We start from the raw sequence: 5327 nt of genomic DNA, 5'->3' as shown, positions 1-5327 counted from the left end.
TTAAACACTGCTTGGCCCATTAGCTCTAGCCCTTACTGGTTAATTCTGATATCCCGATCAACCCATCTCTAATAAATTGTGTAGCACCGGTCTTACCGGGAAAGATTCAGCATGTCTGACCTGGCGGCTTGCTTCATCGCGTGCGTCTGCCTCAGAGAGCAGAGCTATGGTGTCTGCCGGGGAGAGGGGAGCATGGCATCTCTGAGCTCACTTCCTCTTCCTCCCAGCATTCTGTTCTGTTTACTCCACCCACCTATGTTCTAACCTATCAGGGCAAGCAGTTTCTTTATTTAATTAACCAATGACCTTCCTCCATCAGGTCTTGACATGTTGTTCATGCTTTAAATTTATGATCCTGCTGCCTCTACCTCCTAAGTGCTGGGATTACAGACACGCACTGTGCTTAGCTTACCATTCTCTTTTTAAACTTTTAAAAGATGTATTTGTTTTTAAATGTGTGTGTACGCACACATATCCATTGAGGTCAGGCACTTTGAAACCTAGCAGATCCTCTGGAGCTGGGGCTACAGGTCCCTGTGAACTGCCTGATCTGGTTCTGGAATCAAACTCAGATCTCTCTGAGCTGTCTCCTCTGTCCTATAATTCTTTTTATGTATGGAGTTTTCCCTAACATCTCAAACAGCCTCCCTACCTTATTACTGTAAACACACACATACATCATATGGCATCCGAACACTCTGGACAACAGCTTGCTGACTGTATAAGCAACCATAGTAATGCGTAATTGAATGCCAGAACTGACACATGTTTTGGATAAAGATAAATTGGGGCCACTGGCCATTTCAACTGTCATTTATATAAACTTTATTCAGTGCAGTGATCATTCCTTCACTCATTCATTGCTTGTCCTGGTCCCCTAAGCAAGCTGTGGGACCTCCCCCCCCCCCAGGGGCAGTTTTTGTAGGTCTTTCTCGTTGAAGCCCTAGGAAGTTGGAGTGATACCTACAACCCAAAAAAGAACCCTTGGGGACAGATGCCGTCAACACGCTGAAGACAACCCGTAACAGCACAGTGAAAAGTAGCTGTGCACGAAAGGCCCAGTTGCACATCTCCCTCTACATAGAAAAGTTACACAAAGGGCCGGGCAGTGGTGGCGCACGCCTTTAATCCCAGCACTCGGGAGGCTGAGGCAGGCGGATCTCTGTGAGTTTGAGACCAGCCTGGTCTACAAGAGCTAGTTCCAGGACAGGCTCCAAAACCACAGAGAAACCCTGTCTCGAAAAAACCAAAAACAACAACAACAAAAAAGTTACACAAAGGTACTTACCACAGCCAATTCCCACAACCCTTTACTGTTTTTTTCCTCTCCCTGATTTTATTTCTTAATCCCACTTGGTGAAATCTACCCCCTCCCCCAAGTAGTTCCATTATGGGTTCCTTTACTCGTTATTGGTTTATTTGTTCATTCCTTTCCTAGGTATCAGCTGAACCAAAACCATGAGTAAAGCACAGAAAATCCCCTTATGTGCACTTGATGCTCTGTCAAAGAAGATGGGGGCAGAAAACAAAATTGCAAATAAGAGAATTTCAGGCAGGGACCAAGAGACATGCAGGAAATGGGTTATGTGATAGATTGACAAAGAAGTGAGGCGGTGGGTTTAAATTGAACTTATGTGAAATATACCAGAAGATGGAAGCCAAAGGAAAGGTATTCTAGGCAATGCAATGGCCTTGGGATAGCCGCTAGCATAGACTTTCCAAGGACCTGAAAGAAAGCCAGCTCACTTGAATTTGAGGATGGCTGTGCATGAAGCCAGTGTTTGCATGGATCAGATCAGATCAGGTCTGGGAAGTCTGGACATGGGTGGATTTGATTCCAGTTACAGTGGGAAGCCAGGAGCTAGCAAGTTAATAAATTATTTTTGCATTGCTACCAACATTCCTTTTTATTCTCTCCTCCGAATCTCGTGGCAGTGGGCATGCAGAACAGACTTACTATTTAAGAGTGTGTGTATGACAAACAGATACTGCCTCTCACAGTGAGGTCTTTGTCTTCTTTCCCTTATTTTCTGACAGTTTAAAACTATTCTGTTCCTACTTACTTATGTCAACTGTTCCTTGGCTCTTTTAATGAATTCGTAACTTAACTTTTGGATTTTCAAGTATTTCTCCAAAGAAGCTTTTTTTTTTTTGGTTGGGAATCATTTTATTTTCTATAATGTTTTGTAGGTTACGAGTAATAATATTAAAGAATTAGACAGTGATGATCCATACTAGGATGACATCTGTTATGTGCAGAGTTTTCCCAAGGACACACACACACACACACACACACACACACACACACCCATTAACCCCAGGAATGGAACCCACAGCAAACCAAAGTGATCGCACTTGGTGAAAAAAAATGAGTTTTTCCTGGGGTCACTAACAGGAGTAGAGGTGATGAGCTGATAACCCAGGGAAACTGCATCCCTGGAACTCCACACAGCTTGCAGGTGTAAGAGATCTTTTCTCAGCAGCTCTGCTGGTCAGGCTCCTCCCTTGATGGTGTTTAGTGCTTACTAAGCTGAGGAGTGGCCCTCCTGAATCTTTCCAGTCTCAACTTCCTCAGACAGGGAACTGTGTTTACCTCCTGAGCCTCATGACTCCGCCCCCACCTTCAGTCCCTCCTTTCTTTGAGGAAATGTTTCAGTTTGGGGAAAACTGCTGTACACCTCTTCTGCCTATTACGTTCCTTCCAACCTCCTCTTTCACAACATTCTCAGAGGGGCTGACACAGATGTCAAAATATAGCATGGAGGGGATGATATTGATGATGAAATATGACTACGCATTGGGCCACCGTGCCACAACAGTCACTGGTCCTTGGGAACTTCAGCAGTGGTTATGAATCTGTATGATCCATTTATTGCAAAAGCAAGCTTCCTTCCATGGCTGACTGCAGCTGATGGCAGCAGTGATCTATGGGTGTAAGCATAAATGTTTGGAAGGCAGTTTGATAGGCATACCAGTCCATTCAGCAAAACAGTAGCTGTCACTTCTCCCACGGGGCCAGTGACCTCTCTAGACACAGGTTTGCTTTTGGCTTACAACAGAGAACTCCCTCCAATGCAGTTGGCCTTAAACCGATTTGTAAAGCTGTGGAATTATACTCGCGGCAGCTTGCCACTACGGTAAACGTAGGCACGTTCTGCATGCCAGCATGCAGGGGCCACAGCCAAGCAGGAAGGTTGGTGACAGTTCTCCCTAGGCAGCCTGTATACACTGTGTGACACCGTGAAAACTAACCAATAAGGAAGGAGCTTCCAGCTCACTCCCAGCTTTATTTTCCATGCTCTGAAACCAAAGCATGTGGTGTCTTCAGAACGGGGCTTTGCTGTCGAGATCTGGAATACCACCAGCCATGGTGACAATAGCCTTTATAAGGTTTGTGGGACATCAGGGGCATCTCTAGCCAACAATTCATAGGAAGGTAGCCCATTTCTGGCACTAGGGTTTTCATTTGACATGTTAATAGCCTTTGGGAGAACCTGTTTCCATTCATTTAGGGTGCCTCCGGTACCTAAACTCTTAAACTGTTGAGTCACCCTATTTTAAAAAACTAGCTCATACCCAGAAGGTTGTAAGGTGCCATAGCTTCAGCTCAGTTCTGTACATCAGTGTTGTGAAATGACTACCTCTGTCACTGTCAATTCTCTGAGTGCCCATTCATCACTGAGTTGGGTGAGACCCTTGGCAATAGCTTTATCTGTTACTCGCTTGCATGAAAATGCTTGTAAGAGGCCCACCAGGTGAAGGCATATCTGTATCCCACACTGACAGGCATGGGCCCTATATAATCCATGTGTTATCCCCTTATTGGGCAAGTTGACTTATGTGTGTGTGTGATCCACATATGTTGTCCTCACTAAGGCGATGGGAGGTTTCAGTCCCACAAAGATCCTAGCTTTTTCAAGAGCCTCGTGAGCTTTACTGTCCCAGCCCCACACGGCATCCCTCTGATAAGGTTAAACAAGGGACAGGCAACTTGAACAGGGTGATGTATGAAAATACATCAATATCTCAGGAGCCCCAAGTGTATCTGCAGTAGGCACAGGCTGTGGTAGAATTCTCTCAATAATGCTGTCAGGTACCATACAGTTACTAGACCATAATATTCTTAGGAATTTTACAGCTGTGCCTTGTCCTGGCACCTTGTGTGGACTGATCTGTTGTCATTCCTTTTAGTGCATGTATTAGCTGGAGGTCTCTAGAGAAGCAGAGCTGACAGGCTGAATATATATTGAAGACTGTTAAATTATCTTAAGTTAAAATAGCAATGACAGCTGTCTCAAACCGAAGAAGTTGGGAAGTGAATAGTTCTTGGTCTTTGAGCCTAGGTACTCTAGCTGTCAGAGCAGTCCCATGGTTATTGTCTCACACTGGAGAGGCTGGCAATCAATAGTGGCTAGGTTTATAATGGTGGGTACCTCAGCAGTCCTAATATGGCCCTTAAAACCTGGAGATTGCCCAGCCATGATGGCACACACCTTTAATCCCAGCACTCAGGAGGCAGAGGCAAGTGCATCTCTGTGAGCTTGAGGCCAGCCTGGTCTACAGAGTGAGTTTCTGAAGAGCCAGAGCTGTTACACAGGAAAACCCTGTTTTGAAAACAAATAAACACAACCAAAAACCAACAACAACAACAAACAAAACTTGAGATGTTTCTGGAAAACTGCTGATCCTTAGGAAGCAACCATAAGGTGCCGCCCACAGGTCACATTCACTTGGGGTGGGTCTTCCCGCATCAATCAAGGGAACCAGGGCAAGTCTTTAGGTAAGGCTCCCTACCCAGGTGATTCTAATTGGTGGTATGTTGCCATTAAAACTAAACATTCCTATTCCCCTTCCCCTGTATATTGTTTAGATGCTTTTCTCAAGTTGTGAAACACTCAAGGGTTAGTTTTATGCCATCTCTGTAATGGAATCTTTTTACAGAGATTAAGTAGGATCAGTAACCAAGGCTCTGGGTCACTAGTCACTAGCCCCTGGCAAATAGTGAGAGTGTGGAGATAATCTTTGGAGGGCTACTCTGGAGGTCCGTGGTGGACATTTTAAGTGAATTGGTCTTCGGATCTAACAGCTAAGAGAACACTAAAATCTTTAGTAAAACCTAACACAGCATGGCTGGAGAGAGATGGCTCAGATGTTAAGAGCACTGACTACTCTTCCAGAGGACCCAGGTTCAATTCCCAACACCCACATGATTTCTCACAATTGTCAGTAACGCTAACATCTGACACCCTCACACAGACATACATGCGGGAATAACGCCAATGCACATAAAAAAAAAAAACCCTAACAATACTCAAAGGTTTCATAAC

Source organism: Microtus ochrogaster, linkage group LG5 (assembly GCF_000317375.1).
Source record: "Microtus ochrogaster isolate Prairie Vole_2 linkage group LG5, MicOch1.0, whole genome shotgun sequence".
NCBI lineage: Eukaryota > Metazoa > Chordata > Mammalia > Rodentia > Cricetidae > Microtus > Microtus ochrogaster.
Note: the sequence above shows the minus strand (reverse complement) of the source record.